The sequence below is a fragment of the Zootermopsis nevadensis genome, unplaced genomic scaffold, assembly GCF_977971745.1.
Source record: "Zootermopsis nevadensis isolate Lab colony 2312 unplaced genomic scaffold, Znev_1.0 Znev_ptg000081l, whole genome shotgun sequence".
Classification (NCBI taxonomy): Eukaryota; Metazoa; Arthropoda; class Insecta; order Blattodea; family Termopsidae; genus Zootermopsis; species Zootermopsis nevadensis.
The window spans coordinates 158,284-183,243 of record NW_028259212.1 but is presented as its reverse complement, the minus strand read 5'-3'; the positions used below and the strand labels follow the sequence as shown (position 1 = coordinate 183,243).

At 38.1% G+C, this 24,960-nt stretch overlaps 1 pseudogene across 1 annotated transcript; it reads left to right on the top strand.

The window, feature by feature from the left end:
- Positions 1-98: 98 nt before the first annotated feature.
- On the top strand, positions 99-7,778 carry LOC147870977 (protein regulator of cytokinesis 1-like; annotated as a pseudogene). The gene is made up of 8 exons (XR_015532971.1): positions 99-306; positions 834-1,086; positions 2,244-2,467; positions 2,684-2,831; positions 3,178-3,340; positions 3,735-3,913; positions 4,857-4,937; positions 6,801-7,778. The product of XR_015532971.1 is annotated as a protein regulator of cytokinesis 1-like (transcript).
- The last annotated feature ends 17,182 nt before the right edge of the window (positions 7,779-24,960 follow it).

The window sequence follows — 24,960 nt, the reverse complement described above, 5'->3', positions numbered from 1 at the left end:
GTGCGCACATAATGATCATCGAATATCCCTCGTGCTCCAGGCGGTGGCGGGATGTGTTCGCTGTTTCTCTGACGTTGGCGTCCCTGCGTACGAGAAAATGGCGCAGCTCTTGTGCTGGTATTGTTTCCTTCGGACGGTGTGATGGTAGGATGCATGCTCAGTCGAGTGCAGCTTCACTCTCTTATATTGCCAGAGCGTGCAAGTTTATTTGAACTGATGTTTGTCATCTTTCTCCTGTGTGAATAACTTGTATGTGGAAAGGATGCGGCCTTCAGACCAACTAGGGAGAATATGGCTGCACTGAACGTATGTAGCTTTACTGTCTACTTGTTAATTTAAGCAGTTCTTGATTTGGGAATTAGAATTTTTTAAATAATTTTCAAACCTGCAGAAATATTCTTTAACCCAGTATTAGGCCAATACAAGATGTGTTTTTAGACCTTCCTAAATATTTTCCTCCTGCTGGTTGGTCTTATCTTTTTCTCTGCTGTGGGCAATCTATCCAATCTCATTATTTCGACATCTTTCCAGTGTTGTATAAAATTTGTAATTCTTCATTGTGTGTTTTTGTGCATAAGAGACTATTGTGTTTGTCCATCTAGGTCTACTCTGTTTTCAAGGAAGACTGTGTTTTTTTAATTGGGCTGTTAGTCCCCATGGAAAAAGTTTCAATGAACCCCTGGGGGGTGGGGGGGTTGCAGCTCCCTCTTAAGGAAACACTTCACTCATTTTTGTGTTATTTCCTGTCTCAAAATCTTTTTACCTCCAGGGAGATTCTGTATATAAGCTGAGAGCGTGTGTTAAAGAATACAGAAGTGAGCTAAAATTCCCAGTTTCAGGGGATGAAGAGACAGTGGAATTTTTCGTGATGACAGCAGTGATCATAACCATCCTCCTCAAATGTCATTTCCACCATCTTATGAAAATGAAATGAGGTTAAAACAACAACTGGAAGATAAAAAAGCTGAAGTCGCTGAGTTGCGTGGAAAACTCACGCAACTTTGGGACCGTCTCCCTGAAGAATACAGGCACAGAGAAAACTTCCTCTCTACTCATGGAGACCACTCTTCTGCTACTTTGAAAGCTGTATGTGTAACTTCTGTTCTTTAAGAAAATAAAATGATGTTCTATACATGCCCCTGTAGCACATCTGGGTGAGGACAAAAGAAGCTACCTTAATGGAAGGCCTCTTTTGTTCAATTGCCTAGGAATGCTAGGACACTACACTACAGAAATTCCTTTGTATAGCATTTCCCTTAAGAGCTAAGCCCTATTGTTAAATCTTAAGGTAGGGCAATGTCTAATGGCACTACCTGTAATAACCAGGTTGACTGATGGCCTTTGAGACCCCTTTGTTACAAAATTTAGGCTTGGGTCTCGAAATTAGGGGATCCAATCAAAAGCAAGGATGTGCTGCAGGTACCCCTGGTTTTGGAGAGCTGAGGGTTTTTTAGTCCTGTGTGCAGATGCTTCTAGGCTCTTCCCTTTTGGACATCAAGTAATTCGGTGGCAAACTGCTCAGCCACAATTCGGCCTATATATTGGATATTGTACCAAATTCTATAACTACCAAAATTTATAAAAATTTGATAAAATATATTGGGACTGCATACATCGGCAAAGGCGAGGTGAAGAAGTGTACTTGGGTGATTTAGTAAGTTATATAGACAGTGTGAACATTTGTGTACAGTTTAATTCCAATTTATAACAATAAAGCTGGGCTTGTTAAAACCTACAACTGTGTCATAAGTCCGAGCGTCCGCTGCATCACCGTGAGTCCGGCTGTTACACTAACCTGAGTGTACAGACGGCGTGTTTTATCGGCTGGAGCTACCCTGAGCAACCATCTCTCGTGGACACAAGAGGTCCACTGGCGCCCAACAAAATAACCAAGAACAAATTAAAAAAGGGAGATCGGTTACAATATCTTCCCCTTTCTTCTTCCATTTATTCATTACATGTCTGTACGTCCTTTCCTCTGTGTTTCTTCTCCATCCCTGTTATTTTATCATTCTTACCTCTCATGTTAGAAGCACTTCTAGAAGCTGCATAATGGTAGCAGCTCCTGTAAACTAGAATGTTTTGAGATCTAGCATCATTATGAAAAACTGTTAGGTGCCTCCGGGAGCACAAACAAAACAGTCATTAACTGTATCTTATTGTATATATTGATTGTTCTTGTGTTTGTATGAAGTAAGAGGTGTCCAACACTTCATACAGTTTTAACATTTTCATAATTACAGTTGAAGGATGAAGTAAAGAGATGCGAAGTACTGAAACGCCAGAACATCAAACGCTTCGTCGAGAAGATTCGAGAAGAGCTCAAACACTGGTTTGATAAGTGTTTGATTAGCGAAGAAGAGCGCGCGCAGTTTCGACCATATTCTTGCGAGTGTTTCACTGAAGATCTCTTGGAACTACATGAACTTGAAGTCCAGAAGTTTCAGGCTCACTATGAGCAAAGTAAGTAAGTGATTCGTGATCATCAAATTTTTGGAGTGAGCAAATAGTTGTAATGTATGACTTTTTATGCAGTTTGGAATTCAAGGTGTTAGCAATTCCAATAGGTACCGAATTCCTTGCATGAAGTATAGGAGAATATCAGTACGAACATTTAAAATTGTCACTTTTGCAGTAGGCTTTTATTTTTTTAATTTATAAAACTTACTGCTTTTGCTTTCAGTGAGATTTTTGAATTGGCTTACCAGCGCCAGAAACTTTGGGACAAAATGTTAGATTTATAAAATAGAGAAAATGACCCAAACCGGCTATTCCATAACCGTGGAGGCCTGCTGCTAGTTGAAGAGAAAGAAAGGAAGGCAATCAAAAAGGTAATCTGATAAAGTGCCTCGTAAATAAATAAATAAATACATTTTGTAATTTCTAACATAAGTTCTGAGTGAGACCAATAATTTTGAAGTATAAATGTTGGTTTAAAAAAAAATGGTGGCTTAAAGTTCATAGACCTGGGGGTTTGAATCTGTACGTACACATCTGCCAGTGCATTTCTGAGATGTTAAACTTTTCCTCAGTTCGCTTCGCTTGCAAACACTTCCTTAGAATCCGTCACACTGTTGGTCGAGGAAGGTGGAGCAAGGAGGAGTGGCAAGGTTTGGGGTTCCATCAGAAAATTAAGTTGATATGTTGCTGAATTTTGGTCGTCTTCCCTCTCGTTAGGAATTGCCGAAGGTTGAAAAGGAGCTTATGAAGTATGTCAGCCTTTACGAGGAACAACACAAGAAACCTTTCAAGATACATGGCCAACCAGTCTCAGATGTAATTAATAGTCAGTGGACATTGCATAAAGAGCATAAAGAACAGGAAAAGACAGTTAAGGTGAGTAACTGACTGACATCTAGATTTACTGATTGTTTTAATCTATTCACATTATGAAACGGCTGTGATGGGCTGGTTCAGCTGCGTCCGGCAGACGATGCAGCGGTTTCGACAATCAAGAACAGCCGATTGACGGCTGAACTCATCGTTGATGCCCAAGAATATGCGTCAGCTTAGAGTAGATGTTTTAATCATGGGAGTGATTCTGATTGTTGATTTGAAAGTACGGTTAGAAATGAAAAGTCACGTGGCTCAAGATAGGGCCCAGTGGTAAGGTTTTATGATGACGCTGATCTTTGGTGAGATGAATAACAGTGAGTTGCATGAAAATGACCCTGTGCCATGAAGTTGATTACATATAAAAATAATGTCTGTCATTTCTTTATTTTATTTTGCAGAAATTTGCAAGAGATGCTGCTCGATATTGAATCCAAAAATGGGATCTCAATTGAGAGCTCCTAAACGTAAGAATGCACCAGGAACTCCTCTTCTCGGTTCACATAAATTACGGAAGGTGGCCAGAATTGAAAGGACTGCTACCTTAGGGACCATCGCTTGTCCTATTCAGCAAACTGTGGTATGTTAATTTATTCCCCCCCCCCATGCTTGTTTTATTCCTGGTCATCACCTTTACTACTGTTTTCTAGGGACAGTACCTTTTCATTTCCTGGATCACATGTAGATGCTGTGAACACCAGATGCTAACCGTGGACTTATTAATTTGATTGCTAATGTGGAAAGTTGACTCATCTGAAACAAGCACTTTGCACACGTAGGCGTAACTCATCTCTGTCGATGCAGTCGAGAATCAAAGCTGCTTGAGGTTATATGTGTGTAAATGCAGGAACTTGTGAATAATCTTATGTACTGCTTTTTTGATGTGGTGGGTTTGTGTGATGCTGTCAAGGCAGATTTAGGCCAACTTTGTTGTTACACTTCATGAAGAGCAGGGTTTATTTAAATTTTTTTGTTGATTTGCATCCAGTACATCATCTGTGAGACAGATGATGACAAACTTTTTGAGTTTCTCAGAGAGTGCTGCCATCTGGATAATGGAAGCGCCTGCTGATAACCGTTCGACATAACGCAAGACGTTACTAAATATATCACACTTAAAAATTGCATGTCGTATATTTTCGGAACATTTGCAGCTGAGAACAATCCACCTCATACAGATTATTAAAATAAAAAATTGTTTGAGGTTGAGTTCTAGCACAATTCTGGTGATACAAAATGTGTGATATTTTCTTGAAGCAGGTATTCTAATCAGCAGATATCTTGCAGTCACCATGAATAATACAAAAAATAAATGTGTAATAAACAGATTCAAACACCACAAAGATTTCTTCTAGTCTTGAGACATGTGTTCTGTCTTTGATATCCTTAAAACCTCAAAATGTAAACGTGTTTTCTGCATTCATGTAATGAAGTACTTATACTTTTGTGACATTCAGATCAGAATGTTATTTAAAACTGAATAATTTGGCAAACATTGTATTGTGTTACTGTTTATTTTTTAGGTTCCTAGGATTATTTTTGCTCGAGTGGGAACAAATAATGATACAGAAGCTTCGAATATGACGACGTATACAGACTTCCAGGTTTGTGGTAAATGACTATTTGGGAAATCAATGTCTTTATTCGCTTGGCACAGAATGTATAAACCTGCCTGTTCTGTTTGGCCTGTTGGCACCAGTGTTTCTGCTTTCAGAATAATCTACTGCCAACTTCTGATGGTGCCACTGCTTGTACTTCTTATGCTCTTGCATGTGGTTAGTTTATAATTTCAGATACTATTCCTGTTTACTGGTGGCAGATAGAAATAATAGTTGTACAGTGAAACCTCTATCCATCGTTCCCGGAACTATCGTTTTCCCGGATGCATCGTCCATTTTGTTCGGTCCCGGATACATCCCATATAAAATAATGTTACATTTTCCCGCTTCTATCGTTCCTCGAACTATCGTTTTATCGCATCGATCGTTCAAAAATCTTAGTCCCGGCCCACAATTTTCCTGCAATGATCGTTTCTGAGAAATTAAAATGCTGGGTTTTGAGATAAATTAATACCGAAAGACGCACAATGTTTTTGGAATACGAAGTACAAAGGAAAGGCGGGCGACACTTTTCATTCTTCAGGTTCATCTCGTGTCTTCTACAGCTATGTTTCGTTGAGTTCGGCAGTAATAGTATTTCCATTCTTCCTGTTATTGTCCGCGAAGGGGGTGGGAGTGGTGAGGAAGAGGAAGACGACGAATGCGAGCCCGAAGCTGTGCCGAGTTTTGCCGAAGCATTGGCAAAAGTGAAGTCGTTCTTTTATGCGCATAACATTAGTGAACGTCGAGAAAAACATTTTGAACGTGGAAAGGGCTCTGTTTGGCCTAAAACGTGAAGTTTCGACAAACCAGTTGTCCATCAAAGACTTTTTTGGTAAAAAGAAGTAACTTTGAAAGAGAAACATTCAGTTTTTAAAAAAAATTTAATGCTTTCCCGCAACTATCGTTTTCCCGTATTCATCGTTTTTATTTCCCACCCCCGCCAAAAACGATGCATCGAGGTTTCACTGTAGGTGTAGCAGTTTATCTGTAAATGTGGGTGAATATGCTATATGGGGTGAAATGAACAGAACTAGTTTATTTAAATAATTGGAGGTCCATAGACAGTTTTTAAAATTCTCACTGTATGCAATTTTTACATAAAATTTATACGGTGTGGAGAGTTCATATCATGGTCTTTTTTTGACTCCTTGTAATCTTGAAGGTGATTACCAATGTTTTATGAGGAACGTAGCGTCTGTCTTTATTCTTGTCGTAACTGCGATTTCAACCTGTGTTTGCTGTGTCATGTTAGTGATAATTATATGATGATATAAATAAGTGTCTCTACTTTGTTCAGTTCTTACAATGTGTGTAATACTTAACCTCTATTGGCTGTGCTTCACATCCTACGCACGGTCCAACTGTCTGTGTATTGCAGTAGCATACTTATAAACAGTTTAACTTTGGATTAAGGTCTGGTTGGCAGCTGTGTAGAATGAAGGTTTAAATCCCATCTGATAAAGGCTGACGAGCATTTCCCTACAAATATTGGTGATTGTTTTAAAATGTATGTCAATTAGTATAAAATTGTTTTATGTCACAGATCCCCCTGAAACATTATTTTTTTGGTAATAGAGTCTAATGTTTCTGTATTTCTAACAACAGAGCCCAATGATGATAATACTGAGCAGTTTCATCCCTTTTCACATCCTGACAACCTAGATCTTGTTAGAAGTACAAACATCAGGTTCTTTGCAAGAAAAATAATTATAATGAGGCATGTTATTACATTAAGTAGGGGTTTGGTGTACTGTGAATATTGATGCTACTAATACTAAGTTTGCTTACATAATGTCCTTGCCGCCTTTTGCTAGTATGCTCATATTGTAGGTGTAGATGTATTAAATTGAATGATACTTGTTTTAGGAACATCTGGAAGTGTTAAACCAACAAGGGACATGCAGAAGCTCTGTGGTCACAGGTCACTGCCTCCGTGAGCGTAACACCCCTGCTAGAACCCTGTCTAAAATACCTTCAAAGATTTTACTGCCACGTAGCACGAAGAAGATGTCACAGGCACGAGTAACACTCGTGAAACCTCTGCGGAAAAATGTTGCAGCTCAGGGGTCTTCATCAAGACTGTGCAAACTTCCTGGGGCACACCAAAAACCCCAATGAATCAAAGAGGCACAGCAGTAACGTGCCATTTAACGACTCGTAGATGACAGCTCCCGATAATTATGTGATTTGTGGTGTGAATGTCTTGTACAAATAGTTCCCTGTTAATATATTGTATATTTGTTTCTTCCTATTTAGGGTAACTTGCTAAGACTACGGAAATACTGTCTGTGAAATTGAGTAGATGTCATTTGAAATTAGTTGTGTTCTGTGGTGGTATGATGTTTGTCGGTATAGGAATATTTTATGTGAAGTGCAGTAATGCATATATTTAATTTAAAGTATTGTAAATTTTGACCTCAGCGGTATGTAACTTTGTTCACACACTGGAAATACTGCGTGTTCTTCCTGACCATTTTTTTTAACATTTTGTGTAAGATTCCTGGACAGTAATATTTTTAAACTTCATAGTGTGTTGTCCTTACTAACATTAATTGTGCTGGCTTTTGTTGTTTTTAATTCTTATATGGAGAGTATATTACTTGTTACAACTTTGTACAACAGAACGTTCTCCTCAATTAATTAACTATGAAAGACTGCTGGTTGAGATGTTATTTAATGACTTTGTGTTTTTAATTGTCCATTTTAATATGTTAAGTACTTGTATGATATAGATTAGTTTTATACTGTTGAACTTGCTGCAAAGTGCAATTATTTTTAACATTATTATATATAACTATATGTCATCAGTATTGAATTTGATAATAAACAATTAGTATTCTATAAGTCTCCTTACTCAACATTAAGGTGTACTGTTTGTTTGTTTGTCGTCAGTGTTCCGACTGGTTTGATGCGGTCCTCCATTTTCGCCTATCTTGCGCCAATCTCTTCATTTCCACACATTTTTTGCAGCTTACATCCTCAAAAATCTGCGTCACATATTCCAATCTTTGTCTCCCCCTACGATTCTTCCCTTCAACTGTTCCTTCCATTACCAAATTAACCAATCCTGGGTGCCTCAGAATGTGTCCTATCTCTTCTTCTCGTAAGATTTTTCCATATTCTTCCTTCACCCATCCTCATTTTGTACTTTATCAGTTCACTTAATTTTCAACATCCTTCTATAGCACCACAGTTCAAATGCTTCAGGTGAATTTAAAAAAAAACTGTTTTCATTGCCATAATTCTTATTGGTTATTAAATATGTGTATATAGTGACTTTAAAAAATGTGTTGTGTATATTTTGGTGGTGACTGTACAAAATTCATGTTTTCTAGACAATATAAACAATATCAATACAAATACCTACCATACTACGCGGCGCAACAACCCAGAAGACGAATCTCCGTACTAGCTGCTGTGAAAACCTCAAATTCTACAATATCTGCTTGTGATTCACAGCTGTAAGTTGCTACGTTAGGCATATGTAAAGTATTACAGTCAAAGCTATTTATTCCAAGTATTATCTTCATTTTGATATACTTTGGGCAATGTATTTCTCATGTGGATTATTTGTCAGCTTTCAGTTTATTTTTTGAGAGTGTTTTATTTATTTCTTGTGAGAGGTTGAGATATTGGTTGAGTCTTCGTTGTCGTGGTTTTGAACTTGTAAATGTGTGCCCATGTTCGATTCTTTATATCTCCTTATCATTGTTCATTTACATCCAGTGTACATAAGATGGGATCGCCAATGGGTGTAATGACACTAAGAGCCTCCCCTTTTAACTTCAGAAAGGGCGATACTGTTAAAATATCGTGTGAGGGTGTTATTTTCTTTACATTTTATCGATCTAAGTTGGTTTTCTTGGCGATCGCCGGTTGGGTGTGTTTGACTTATAATCTGTGTTTGTGTTTCGTGTACGCCAGTGCATTGGACAGGTACCAGTGGACGCGGACTGTTCTGGAGGGTCTCCAGGGGAATGGCTCTTTGTGCTGTCCTAGATGTTCTGTGTCGAAGAGCGGTATGTAATAATATTGCGTCGCACTGCGCTGGTGGCTGTATACCTGTACTTTACCTAGATGTAATTGTGCACCACGCTTCTGTCTTCTACAGATAACAGCTGACTGGGTTAATCTTCCGAATGATTCCCACAAGCATGGCTGTTGCAATCGGTGCCTGATGCAGGACTGACTGCCGTACCTTATGTAGGTGAAGCGTTGCACAAACATGCCACTTCCCACAAGGAAATCTTTGTTGAATGCCGAGGTCTGACGCCTACTTCCCGTGTTTGTTGATACTGCAAGCCATTTGCTTGAATAGTCGCAGTTATGCTTATAGAAGTGAAGTGTTTCAATTCAATCATCAACACTAAGTGTTCCATAGATATAAGTAAAAAACAATAATGTCGCTTCACACTGCTAGTTTTAATATTATTGTGTCGTGTCTTATAGATTTTGGGGTACCTTAATGACAGATGTGACAACACGGGAACAGTTTTTCTACCAAACTGCAAGCACCACGATCATATCAACAAGGAAGAGGCAGAGGAATTGCTCGCAGCTCTGACAAGGTAAATATACATGAACATGTCACATCTGATGTGTGAGCTGTTGTTCTTGTGGCGACTAAATTCAGTTAAGCCTTGTGGGGCAATCAGCTGCGTCAGGTAGCCGTAACGAACCAGCATCTTAAGCAACTGTTAGTAAACATTAAATGTGTTAAATAAATGCGCTCCTAGAGCACAACATTACTTGTTTTAATTTCATTAACTAATTCTTGCTAACAGTGCAGTGTGACAGAATGTTTATTAGAACTTTTTTGATTAATTTCGTGAGTAGAAAACGATTCTTATATTTATTGCATGTATTGAAGAATCACCTTGTATTTATTTGTGTATATGTTTTTTCAGAAACCAGAGGCTGTATGAAGTTCAACATCTCTATGATGTACAGAATTATGAAGAACTGGTAAAAATTCATCAGGAAACTTTTCACTACTCGCAACAAATGCAGCTTCCATCAGCTTTAAGCTGTAACGCCGCTTGTCCTGATCGGGCTACTCAGCTTGCTATGTTAATGGATGGTCTGTGGCAACTCAGGAGGTACCAGGTACTTGTACCTGTGCTCTTAATTTAGACTTTTCTTACTTGGAGATTGGTTGAGGATCCACTCAGACTTCAGGTGGAACAGCTGACCTTGTATTTCGATTACAGTATTTGTTCCCATAGAACAATTTTTTCTCTCACTTCAGTCTTCTTGTAATAGGTCTATGTGGTGAAGACCTGATTTAGTGAATATTTTTTCTGGTCCTGCCTGAAGCCAACTATAAGCATTAGTGGTTTCCCCATATCTTGGTGTGTGGGCTTACATAGAAAAATATGTATAAAGAGAATGCAAGTGGGCAAAAGAGTTTGGAATGCTGCGAGTCAAAAGACGCACTTCATGCTGATGAAATCTGCATCTTATTCGGCCTTCTTCCTTGGTAAACACTTCTGTTAGGGGAGGACCGTGCTGTAGCAGGAATATCGTCAACGAAGGGAAAGCTGCCGCGTGGAAAATTAATGGGGAAATGTGCCAGGTCACGACGTTTGAAGAATATGGCGCCCGCTTATCGTTACAGTGGCAGTGCTAAATTGATAAGAGCTTAAAATGTTCAGAAAACACAGGTGTGTACTTCACACTTCAATTCAAGATAGCTTTTCAGTTTGTAATTTGGACAGTGTGAAAACCGGCCATCTTCCGTCTGAGTAAATATGGCACTGGTGTGTGTGTGTGCTGTTCCATAGGACTGTTTCTACTGGGGAGAGGCGTGCTGTAATGAAGCACTACACAAATACTTAAATTCTGAAGACAAGGAACAGAGCAAGTGTTGAGAAACTCCTTTCTGGTCTGGAATCCTGTGTGAAGAAGGCTGGTCCGTCAGTTGGTAAGTGTTGATTGAAAAAGAGCGTAACACAGTGGCATTGTGGGTTTGAAGTGCTGTCTGCTCGTAGGTGGCATTTCTTGTACATAAATACACGAGACTCATCTTATCTGAGCTTCCTTACGAAACTCTTCCGACAGAGTGCACCTGCATGGGAAGAAAGATGACGCACGCTTTGTGTTTATGTCGTATGTGATTAGTTGTTTTAGAAATTAATTTCATAGCACTGATTATGTTTTTATATTTAATTTTGTGGAAGGTGTCATTAATTGCTTGTGCAAGGTGTGCACAGTAAGTGTTGTGTACGAGGTATGAGATGGCCCTGACCAAGCAGCGCGTTATCATACCCTTGGCTTCATATCTCTTCTGGCACTTGGCTGGTCTTCAAATAAAGATCATTTATACGCGGTTATCAGTCTCTCGGCTCATCAATTTCCGATCTTTATGGGACCCTAAGGATTATTTCAGTGTTTAAAAGAGGCTGCCACTGGTCCCAGTCCTGAGCCAGATGAACCCACTCTGTTTCCTTCAGTTTTACTTTGAAATTATCCTCCCTTCTATGCCTAGGTCTTGTGAGTGGTCTCTTTCCTTCAGATTTTCCAACCAAAATGTTGTATGAAGTGCTTTTCTTCCTCACGCATACCATGTGGTGTTGCAGTCGATAATATTCCAAATGGCAGATTGGCCCGCCTGGTCCAAAATTTGACCCACATAGTGTGTCACCAACTGGATGCCCCAGAAACAGCTGTGGAGATGCCAGTAGAATCTATCTGTCCGTGGATTCTGCTCCAACAGATCCTGCAACAGTGAGTATTGCACGGAGCGTCTTTCTTTATGTAATAAATTTTGAACTTTAGCATCTAAATTTCTTGGACAAAGGTTCCATACTGATATGTTACATATTGCATTCGCTGGAGCCTCAATCACTCATGAATATTCCAGTTGGAATGCTGCCCTGTGTTTCAGAACTTATTATTGTCTGGCTCGGCATAAAACCTATGGAAGTTATGTAACAATCACGCTCACTATCTTTCCCTAAGAGCAGTGAGAATTTCATAACTGTTCTTAATTACCACCTGAAGCAAGTCATATTATTCAGCCCCTTGAAGAAAAGTTTTCTTTAAAAATCAAAAGCCTTTAGAAACAACCTAAACAGAAGAAGTTGACAAATGGTCTGTCACTTCTCATTATGTTTCTGTACTTATTTTGCATGAAACCAACTGACTGTGTAAACTGTGGTTTTACTGTCTGCTGCTGACACGTGACAAGCGTTTTCTTGTGACAGGAAGGAGGAGGGAGGGAAGTCGTCTTCCGGCTCGGACGAGGAGTAGGAGATTCGTGAAAGTGAGGATTTGCCGGGCCACATCTCGGTTCTCTTTACTGCCCATGACTTTCTTGGGAGGTAAGATGTCGGCCCTAAACGAGGCCCAGTGGTAATTCCTGAACTGCTGTGTCAGTGGTGGAGATTGATAAAATCTTGAAATGAACAAATTCCAGAACTGATCTTTTCATTATGTTTCCTTGAATCCTTGTTTGTTCCCTTATAAATTTGATCCATGTAATGCAATCCGTAACACTGATAGGGGGAAAAAGCAGCGATGTGAATGCGGTTGAGCGTAATACATTTTTATGGGTGGCGTAAAGAGTAAAATTTTACTTGAAATAAAATAAAGCATTTGTTGTTTTAGTCCCGGGGCAGTTTTTACCATTCTTTGTTGTAATGGACTTCTGCTGGGTGTAACTTCCTTCTTGTCGTGCAGGAGGTCTTGGTGCTGCGGCAGTGAAGGGGCACTCCTCTTACACACGTTGGATGTGGTAATTCCAAGGCTGAGAGATGAGAAGTTAGCTTCTGTTAGGGACAGACTAAATCAAGACCTGGAACAGGTGTTCTTTTGCTTGTATGCACATCCGAATAAGAAAACCAAGGTAAAATGTTTTCTCTAACAGATTCAACTACTTGCGATAATTTTGTTGGTTCTGTTTATCAGCTCATCAAGGCCGTGTTTTAGTCACGTGTCTCTTTAGTTGACTGGATTGTTCACTGTATAGTTTATTCATTTTTGTTTATTTGCATCGTCCAGAATTATGTTCAGATTAGATTCATCATGTGATTTTAGGTGTCAGGACACTGAACCTACAGTGCACTTGCAGCTCCCTGCACAGTACAGAACAAGGAACAGTCCATTGCGTAGAACAGCCACTTGCATGAGTGAAGAAAGAACTCTGATAGTCACTTGTTTATAAAGTCACCACGGAAAGGTACCTACTAACCTAACGTAATTAGGATACGACAGATATTAGAACTGTGTTTGAATCATGAAAAAGTTTGTACTCTCAAAGACTAGACCAGCAAACGAAAGACAGAAGTAAGACAAAAAAAACCAGCATAAGCAGTAAATGTGAAACATGACTGTCGGAAGTAACGTTCTTATAAAGAATCCATTATTATCACAGACGTTTAGGGAATCAAAAATACAAGCTGTATCATACTTAACTTCATCATAAATGTTTTTTTCAAAACTGAGGTCCTAAGGCATTCTTCTCCCAACAGGCGCGCTACCTTCAGGACCACGGAGTCCCTCAAGTCCCCTTGACTTGGGTGTGGGGCATGCAGTTATATCAGTTCTACCTGCCTGATGAACTGCCAGAATTTGATTCCTACCGTGTCACTAGCATCACAGCTGATGTTGAATGTCTGCTGAAAAGGATTGCCTCTCTGATACCTCCTCATTATAATCCAGGTGATATATTTACTATTACTCTGATTTTTAAAAAGAAAAGCAATTTTGTAGGACAATATCTGCTGTCTGTGATAGCCACTTCAATGACGTGGTTGACTTCGTGAAATGCAGAAGGAACATCTTCATGTTGGGTCGTACTGTAAGGCCATATTCGAAGGATTTTAAGGAAAACTGTAAACGGAACTCCAGTTTGCCTCCGGCCGTCTTCACCATCTGAGAACGATCAGCGTGCGCAGCCCCCTGCTGCGTCTTTACATATTTCACAAATGGTCCCGAACCCACGGCGACACTCAAAGTGTCTCGGATCGGGATACCGTCTGTTCGCCATACAATATCGCAGCATCTGCAGAATTCTGTGCCCACATCTGCCAAGAGCTGGCTAGCCCACCGTGCATGGTATTCCATTCTGACACTTCGGTACCGGTAACAGCTGTTAGTCGTAACAGCGACCACACGCAAGGGGCTCCACAATGTTGACGTACCTGCTTCTGCCCCATCTATATCGGCTACTGCGAGCACGTACAGAACTGATATGAATTTGTGTTGCTTTCAGCACATCTGGTGGAAAAAGTGATGGCATATATCGATGGGACGAGCCCGTCTTTTCCCGTGTTGGGAGATGCTCGTAGTCAGTTGCCTCGCTCCATGTCAGCGATCTTCTACCTCTTGGCTGATTAGTATTTCAAAGTTAATGAATGGGTAAGTAGTTGATAAGATATGTGAATTGTGCTTCCTTTAATCTTAATTTCTTTGGATTCTCTTTTTGAATATTCTACCTTCCTTAATGCCCTCGCTTCACTTCTGTACTGTAACACCAAGACAGACATTTCATTACAAAACTTTGTTAGCATTTCTTCCTTGATTTTGTCTTCAGTGTCCTTGTAAGTATGAAGCTAGTAATTTAGTCCTGTCAGTAACTGTTTCAGGTCGTGTGGGGTAATTCCTGTAAAACCCATATCTTACTTTTCTGTACTGAAATTTTAAAGTTGTGCCATGCACATGAAATGTTCAACTCGAACACGAACCTTTGAAGTTCCTCTCCAGAATTATTAATGGACATACATAAGTGTTTGTGGAAGAGTCCTTAGTGTTATGGGTGCAAATATCTGAATGATTTTGACACCGATTATTGCCGTGCAGTGTGGAAACAGTGAACACAAGTATATATTTATTTTCACAGTCTATACACAAACGTTGTAATTAAATGATGTTGTTAAAATTATATAATATTAAAACATTATGTAGTATAAAATATTATATTTTGGCGCTTTTTATCGTAAATACGATTTTACATTATTTAGCGCTTTTTTACGACATGTTTCGAATTTACAAGAAATAACCCAAAGGAAGCAAACAAAATTTCAATGGTTGCAGAACCCAAACAAAACAAATGCGGATAATCTATGTAACGTGAGACGTGAGGCTAGTAGAACCTTTAGGACTAAGAAAAGGGAATACCTGAAGGGCAAAATTGCTGAACTTGAGACAAATAATAAGGAAAAAAACATCAGAGACCTGTACAGAGGCATTAATAACTTTAAGAAAGGATATCAACCCCAGACCAATTTGGTAAAGGATGAAGGTGGCAGTTTGCTTGCAGATCCAATAAAAATTGTGAATAGGTGGAAAAATTTCTTTAGCGAGCTCTTAAATGTTCATGAGACTGGTGATATTAGACAGATTAAAATGCATACAGCTGAACTGTTGGTGCCAGAACCTAGCTTAGATGAAGTGGAACTAGCCATTGGGAAGTTGAAAAGTTATAAATCTCCAGGAATTGATCAGATTCCAGCAGAATTAATTAAAGCAGGTGGCAAAGGGTTGCATATGAGGATCCATAAGCTTATTCAGTTAATTTGGGATAAGCAAGAGATGCCACAACAGTGGAAGGAATCCATAATTATTCCTGTTCATAAGAAGGGGGACAAGACTGAGTGTGGTAATTACCGAGGAATATCGCTGCTATCAACCTCCTACAAAATTCTATCAAACATTCTTTTGGCAAGATTAATTCCATGTGCGAATGAAATTTTTGGGGATCATCAGTGTGGGTTCAGACGAAACAGATCAACGATTGATCAGATCTTTTGCATTCGTCAGATACTAGAGAAAAAATGGGAGTTCGGTGGGACCGTACATCAGTTATTTATAGATTTCAAAAAAGCCTATGACTCTGTGAAGAGAGAAGTGCTATATAATATTCTTATTGAATTTGGTATACCAAAGAAGCTAGTGAGTCTAATAAAAATGTGCTTAAATGAAACCTGTAGCAAAATTCGAGTAGGTAATTATGTATCTGAGTCATTTTCCATCAAGAACGGTCTGAAACAAGGAGATGCTTTATCTCCATTGCTCTTTAACTTTGCGTCAGAATTTGCCATCAGGAAGGTCCAAGGTAGGCAGGAGGGTTTGCAATTGAATGGGACACATCAGCTGTTGGCATTTGCTGATGATGTTAATTTATTGGGGGACGATATAAATACAATAATACAAGCAATTTTGGTGACCATGAGACTAAATTCCGGAAATGCTTGCTACTTCTCAGTTCAAAATATTTTGTCTTCCCGTCTGATTTCTAAGAACCTGAAAATTAAAGTATACAAAACAATAATCTTGCCTGTTGTTTTGTATGGGTGCGAAACATGGTCTCTCACTCAGAGGGAGGAACACAGATTGCAGGTGTTTGAGAATCGGGTATTGAGGAGGATATTTGGGCCTAAGAGGGAAGACGATGGGGCGTGGAGAAAACTGCACAATGACGAGCTTAAAAATCTGTACTCCTCCCCCAGTATTGTCAGGGTGATTAAGTCGAGAAGATTGAGATGGGCCGGGCATGTAGCGCGAATGGATGGGACAAGAGGTGTGCACCGGGTACTGGTTGGGAAACTTGAAGGGAAGAGACCGCTGGGGAGACCTAGACGTAGATGGGAGGATAATCTCAGGCGGGATCTATGGGAGATAGGAGTTGAAGGAGACTGGATTTTGTTGGCCCAGGACAGGGTCCGGTGGAGGGCTTTGGTTAGTTCGGTGATGAACCTTCGGGTTCGGTAAGCCATCTAGTTAGTTAGTTAGTAGTATCTTCTTTGGAACCCATTAAGCATGTGGTCTACCCCAGCAGAAGCATAGAAACAATGGTAAGAGTTTGGCCCCCATTCCGTTGAAATGTTGGAAATCGTTGAGGACGCTGAAACGAAACCTGAGGAGTCTGCACCAGAGACTGATTCTGAGTCACCTGTTAAATCAACTAATGTCCAAGGAGACACAAGGAAGATGTTGCATGATGTTCAGGGAGATGCTACTTTGACAATTATCTCTAACAAAAAAATTGCTAGATTATCACTGGAAAATGTTGAGCAACCACGATCTCAACGATTATCAGATGAAGAAATTATCAGGGTGAGTGCAGTTGCTAGTAGTGATCCAACTGCATGTCTCCGTCTAATTCAGCTTCAAGCAGAATCAGTTGATAAATTGAATGATTCCCCACGTAAAGTGTCCAATCCTGGTTACTGTGTGAAAATGCATGCAACCTCAAGTGATAACCTACTTTCACTCTGCCTTCAGATGATGGACAGAATCAACAAAACAGAAGAGATCACTGTAACTGCATGGCGTCATTCTGAATATGTAATTCTAGATCCAACTAACAGACAGATTTCACATGCTGACAGCGGTTTGAAAATAGTGGGTAGATCTTCACAGTTTGCTGTTATAGAAGTTGGACAAAGATCTGAACATAACACATCTACTGATCTAAAAGAATTAATTCTTAAAAAGGAAATTGAAGTGTCTAAAACATACGAAATATTTGGCAACTTTAGTGACCCAAATCCTTCATGTAACACTGCTGCAGTAGAGTTAAGAGATGACTGCAAGAGTTTCTATGGGAATGACAAAGAGACTGATGATGGTGAACCTCCTCTTGAACTGAATGACAGTTCAAGCTCAGATGATGAAAGTCCATCTCTTGGTCACAGTGTGTCTGAAAATATTTTATCTGCTTTTGGTTTTGATGAATGAGAATTTAAATAAACATTCAGTTTATTGATTATAGTATATAAAGTTTATTCTGTAGTTATTCTTTAATATTATATAGAGGTTTTAACATGATCCACTGTGGATGAGCAGATGTTTTTTTCAGATTACCCTGAAAACTGAATGATTTGTTACATCACAGGAATATAGCTTTTTACCACTGTGCGTACGCTGATGGGTCTTCAGGTTATGCTGATCGATGAATGACTTGTCACACAAATCGCAGGAATATGGCCGCTGGCCATCATGTAATGTGTTCTCTTCTTTTGCAGGACTGTAGCAAACAAATCGAAAGTCTTCAAAGCCTAGAAAATTTTATTCCATTGTGTGCTGATCATGCATTCGCGTTCACTGGGCGTTGACTGTGACGTCACAACATGGCGGATATGTTTCGTCAACTTTAGTCAGTTGTTACAGAACAAGGACTGTATTAGTACAACTGTGAACTGAAGTGAGCCATATCTTGAAGTGTCAGTATTTATTACATCCAACAACCAATCAGATTTCTATTTAGTCACTGCAACAGTACCAGTGCCAGTTGAAAATAAATAATTCTGAATCTTTATTACGCAGTTTTCTGGTCTCAGTCGTCACTTTATCTCTCTCAGGTCAAGTTATTCGGGTTCTGAACTTCATTTTGAAACATTCCTAAGAACTAAATCAGTTTTTACGATGTTTTGAAGATATGTTGCATGTGAAAATGTGTGTGCTATAATAGCAATACATTTGAATCCAACAAATACTGAACTTTTCTGCCTTCAAAGACTTTGGACATCCATGGATATTTGTGTAGCTAGCAGCAAAAATGAATTTCTTCTTGGCTTTTACCTGTTGTCTATCTTGTTTAGGTCAGTCTGAATAATATTAAAACTTTTAATGACTTTCGTGTAATAAAGACCTTTTGCTACTCTGATAACTCAGAATAATATGATGTTAATTTTCTCACATTAATTTGTATGTTGTTAATACGTAGGAGGCTAAATGTTATGTTTTGTATTTATACAATTTGGTAGAATCAATGCATTGCTTATATACTTACAGGTAGATTTTGATTAAAGTTTGTTATTGTCAACATTGTCAGTGTTGGTAAAATTCATTACAATTTTAGGATCTAGCCAAGACTTTAGGGACCAAACGTAATGTTGCTGCATTTAACAGTACATTGCAATCAGGTCTTTTCTCATTGTGATTATGAATTAATGACTGCTGCCTCCATTATAGCATTATTTGTTGCATTTGTAACCACACTTGGAGGATACAATCAGGATCTTTGGTTAGTGTATGAACTGTAGTGATCTGATAAGAACAGTTCCATCCTGGTGAGTATTTAATAAAACTATTAATGATAAACTGTTTGCACAGCTTTATTCAGTCAGACTTTCATGACATTTTTCTGTTTTGACATGTTTCTACTATACCAGGTGATCTTAAGGCAGTAAATACTAAATGTATGATAATTCTTACAACAGAGAGAGTATTGACCTGTTCATTTACAGGTTTGGGTCCATTGCATGAGCTTTATATAAACTATGTTTATTTGTCATAAGAGATATTTTGTTTTGAGGTTATGTACATTGTTTTGTATAACAATAAATATTCAAATTATATAAGTTGAAATATAAACTTACAGTATGTAGCATCTAGCTTTCTTGAAGTTAATGACATTTCCAGGTACTAGCATTGTTAAGACCCAAGTAGTTTGGTCTGCAATGTAAAAAAATCTTGCTGTTAAAATGTTATTGCACAGTGTAGAAGACTAGGTTGCTTCAATTATAAACATGTATGTTATGCAGATTGTGTATGTTGTATTGAATTTTTATGCTTATAAATATATCATGTTTCTCTATGTTTCTAGTTTTGTTAGAACTACTGTTGAAACTGTATAACATTTTGTGTAATTATACATAATTCCTTATTTCAGACGTGCAAAGGAAGAATTCAGGCGGAAAAATTTTCCTGATCGATATCCAGCTTTTAATGGGAGGAAAAACTTGTACAGTACTCGAGAGCTGCCAGAGGTATGTTTGGTTTAATTTAACAAGTGTAAGCTGTTGCTGCTGGTAATGTTGATGTGGATGTAAAGACATAAAACTTGTGATGGAGGCAGTACGCTCCTTTGAAACATTGATCAACTTGTACCAGACTACACAGTGCGACATCCCAGATGACAGCCATCTTCATACTTATCGTTGTGAAAGTCTCAAGTTTTGCCATATCAGAGTTAATTTAAAAAGTTAGTTTCCCTTTGTATCACTGTAACTTTGTCTTCCAGTGTATGTGTTGTAAAATTTATAAGTGTTCAGTTCTGAACATTATGGTACATACAGCTATTGAAAGTGATACTGTGATACTCTGTAGCAAAGAACTAAAGTGTTTTTTTCTTCAGAAAACTGAAAGTCTCATGGTGCATGATGATGAATCTGTTAGGGTTAAAGAGTGTGAGACTACTATCAAATTCACACCCCAAGTTGATTTTGGATCCCTCTCTACATGCATGAGCAGTGAACGTACACTGGAAATCCCACAGAAATGTATTCAGGCTGTAGATATTGTAATTCAAATCTAAAACTTCTTGACGATGGTGAAGAGTCAATTGAATAAAAATTTACTTGGATATTATCCATCATCTAGTAAATATAAAACGTAAAACGACGTTTCGGAGGTGGGACTCTATCTCCGTCTTCAGGTTCCTACACAGTTGGGCCCACTATCTCCGGACAAAGTAAAAAAGTGAAAGTCCCGGAATAAAAAGGCATTACCACACCATCCATCTGTGGGACGTAAAAGAATAGAAGTAGAAATCAAAATTCATTGAACACGATAAAAAAAACTCACAAAAGGTGGGAATAAATACACATGAAAATCAGCTCGAAACTCGATGCCCAACTTGGATTTCTTCAGAGATTACAGGAATCCAAATAGGAGATAAATCCAAACTAGGCTGGCTGATAGCATTGGCGAGTAGTGCCATGTGTGCCGCCTCCTTGTATTTTCTGTAGATGGTATTGGGCTCTGTTAATAACACTCTGGCTCCTGTTTGGATACCTGTCATCTCTGAAGAAATCCAAGTTGGGCATCGAGTTTCGAATTAATATTCATGTGTATTTATTCCCACCTTTTGTGAGTTTTTTTTTATCGTGTTCAATGAATTTTGATTTCTACTTATATTCTTTTACGTCCCACGGATGGATGGTGTGGTAATGCCTTTTTATTCCGGGACTTTTACTTTTTTACTTTGTCCGGAGATAGGGATTAGCTCTATCTAGTGGGCCCAACTGTGTAGGAACCTGAAGACGGAGATAGAGTCCCATGTCCGAAACGTCGTTTTACGTTTTATATTTACTAGACGATGGATAATATCCAAGTAAATTTTTATTCAATTGTAGATATTGTGCTGTGCAATGCACCATCTTTTCATGGGTACGTAGTTAATTAGCTATTTTGTGACTCTTGGTGTACCAGAAACATCTGATTGGTCTGTAAGGTATTCATCAATACTGTGTCAGTTACAGAGATTGTGTAGTGTCAAATGAAGTGGGTAGATAATGAAATGAAAGTATGTAAAGTCTTGAAAGATGTCTACTTCAAGATTCTCACTGGTGTTGCCTGCAGGGACCAAGGAAGACCTAGAAAGCACTGAATCATGGTAACCAGAAAACCTGGCTGAGATTTGATCATGATCTTGAGGAGGATTGTGACATGATAATTGTTCGTTAATTTTTAAACTTACAAAATAAGTATGAATGTTGATTAAAATGGATATGAGTATTGTAAAAACTCTGCATGTATTTAGATATTATTGGTAGAGAGATTTTTTGGTTTAAGGGTTAATCTACTGGATGATAAAACTGGACTTTTTCATCCCAAATTTTTATGGCATTTTTAAATAATAGTCTGTGATATAAAATTGAAATTGATTCTGTCCAAAGTATTTTTACTGTGATCAGTACATTTTTTATGAATTAGCGACGAGTTGTTAATTTTTAACTTACAGCAGTGCTGTTTGTGCAGGGTCGGATGGGTCTTTGGTAGGTATGTTTGGGTGAAAAGGGGTTACTGGTAAGATCTCTTTTCCTGTCAGGGTTAACATGGGGAATAAGGATGATCACCAGCTGGATTGTAGACAATTGCTGTGAAGTGGTGAGGTTGCAGGAGTGTCAAGTTTTGCCACAGTTGTTAACACTGGTATATACTATATAGTATATGGTTTATTAATGTTGATGAAGATGATTCTCGTACGTACAACACAATGTTTATCAGAAAGAACGCAGCCAGCTTTACGAAGAGAATGAATCCACTCTAATTTCTCGGATTGCTGCCAACTAGGCCACTTTGCAACTCCGTTATTCCCAAGTGTTTGGGACTGTTTCTACAAGTTGCCACTTCCCTACCCTGGAAAATAACTGCTCAGTACTTAGGTTTTTCAAAGGAGTAGCAGGTATATGCATGTGGATACCTGCGTTTTACAGCTTAGTTGTGTGTGCTTCCCCCCTGGGCTTGAACTCTGGGGTCCATGGCATACTCATTGGCTAGACCAGTTATAAACTGTTTTATCTCTCCAAATCTTATGTGACTATATATTATTAGAATTCTGAAAGGAGATTCCCTTTTTTGAAGTGTATTTGCAAACTGCTAATTTTTCTGTTTATTTGTTCCTTGCTTCAGCTATATGTCAGTTTTATCTTGGAGTATAATTTTGTTTGAATTTAGTTTTAGCATATAAGTGTAAGGCTTAAAACACTGTATATGTAAATAAATTTATGTTCTAAAATTTAGCTCTGCTTTTTCGGATGTCAAACTAGAAACAAGAATTGCACGAAGTACCAGAAATCAGCTTATTATTGGCGTGTCATTAATATTTTTCTTTCATTTTCTCAACAAGGTACTTAAAAATAGGGCCTTAGTGCTTCCTATTAATCATCTACAATTCATGATGTGATCGCAGTATAATTCTGTAAATTGTGCGGTAGTCGTGAAGTGCAGGAGTATGAGAAATAAATAAATCCATTAGAGTTTGAAGTGAGTTCGTAATGAGTCTTTAGCCTGGTTTCTTACTAAGTTATTTGCGGTTTTCCTGAGTTTCTCCACCAAAATTCTGATATAATGCATTAAAATATGCCAGAATTTCCTTAATTCTTTCACTGAACGCTGTCTAACATGTGCAGTTCATGAGGCATTTAGCATGAAGATAATTCTGTGTTTCACTTTGAAAGTAGAATGCTGTCTTTTCGTTATGGAGGCTTGGTCTGCATGGGATTTATGGTGGATAAAGTGTTACTGGAGTTGGTTTTTTGTGAGTTCTTTTGTCGTATCCTGTCAGTTATTGATTAAACAGTGTTCCATAATATCAGTGCAGTGTGTGACTATGCAGGATATTATCAGTCTCATACCAGTTGGGACTTCAGCCCTGAAGTTTACTTTAGTGATGATTTTATTGCATGTCGCTGTTTTGTTGAGGTGCATGAAGAATTTAATTTGAAACTGTTTGTCTGTGTTTAATAAGTTAATGGTACTAATGTTTATTTTGTTAGGTTTGTGCAAGTTGGACGCTCATTCTATACTCCTCCAAGCGGTAATATTTTGAAACTGGGTGATGGACTAGAAATGTGGTATGGAGTGTTCCAAAGTGCCACTTTGGGCTGTAAGCCATTTGTGAACATTGATGGTCAGTATATTTAATGGTTGGTAATACTTGGTACTTAATACAGGGGCTTGTCTTAGTGTTAGCATTACCCTCTATATTTTTAGGTACCTTGTTTAGTTGGACAACATTCCTCAAACCCCTGATAAATTTATTGCAGATATTGTCAGTAGGCATATTTGAAAGTTAAATGTCAACTATAATCAGAATCACATGTGCACCAAAATACATAACCAGGTACTGAAAAAGACACTTTTCTGTTTGCCTCAGATGAGGTGTGCCAAGATTTATGGTAATGGATTTTGTTAATGGGTCATGTGTACTACGGGCCGCTGAACATTCTCTGGGAAACAAAATACATCAGGCATTGAAAACAGAATATATATGAGGTTTTTATGAAAAACGAGCAATATTTTTTCCATTCTTATCAATTATTGGTATTTGTTCTCTTTTTCATTTTTGTTTGTTATTGTGAGACCATTTTATTTCATAAAAGTTAATTGTGAAAAAGTTCTATCACTTTATTTTTAAATAATCCAGGCCATAAATTTGTTTCCAATGCTGAAATTCATTATCCAGAAGACGGAAATCTTCGTACTCACCACTGTGAAAACCTCAAATCATTCTCATTATCATTAGTTTGTACAATTGCTTTAAAATAATTTGTCACCAAAGGGGTTAAGCAGAAATAAGGCATTTTTTTATCAAAAGCTTTGGGTTGGTGGTCCAGATTTCAGCTCTGAATACGGAACTTGGCATGATTTTTTAATTACATTACAGGTTTTCTGCGTAATGTTGTAAATTATTTTTCCTTGTATTGAATTAAAATTATATCATATTGAAAAAAGATTTGAAATAAAAGTTGTAGATGTGTATGGGATATATGTATTACTTGTGTAATGCTCATTTTGAGAAGATTGATAAAGTTTGCAGAGTTGTGTAAAATAAAATAATTTATAGTCACGTACATTTTTAAAAATGGGCCATCTGGTATGTAGAACCCTTCAGTGGAACTGTGAAATCAGTTGAAGAGTATGAATACTGAAGTAATCATACTGCAGCACTAAGTTTATTTGTTACATTTATTTCTGATTTAATTGTGATAATTATGTTTTACAGTGACACATAAAGGTTTTCCATCACCACAAAATGTTGTGGATGCCATTCATGAAATCTGCAGACCTCAAGATGACTGTGAGTTGAACGACGATCAGAAGGAAGATTTCAAGAGCTATATCCGTGGTAAGGGTGAGAATAGTTACTGAAACACTGCATTATCCCTTTCAGTACCAAGCCAGTACATTATGCCATAAGACTGCGAAGCCAGTTAAGAGATATATTTTTCTTTGGAAATGTATTTTAAACTTTCAAGAGAACTGTGTTCATATATGAGCTGTTAAAAGCAAGTAAAACTTTCGTTTTGCAAAATACATTTTCAAATTAACATTGAATTTTCACATATAAAATAATGTTCTTCAAAGATGAAAAAGTTATGAACACAATTAATACAAGTTGGTAGGAAACCACAACAAATTCATTGTCAGCATTGTTATTCACAGCAAAAGCATTACAGAGATCAGATGGATAATGCTGTTTAAGGAAATAATTGTTGTTTATTCTGAGAATCATGAAAACCATAAATGCAAATTATAAAAGTTATTGATTGTTAAAAAAGGTGGAACATGTAGT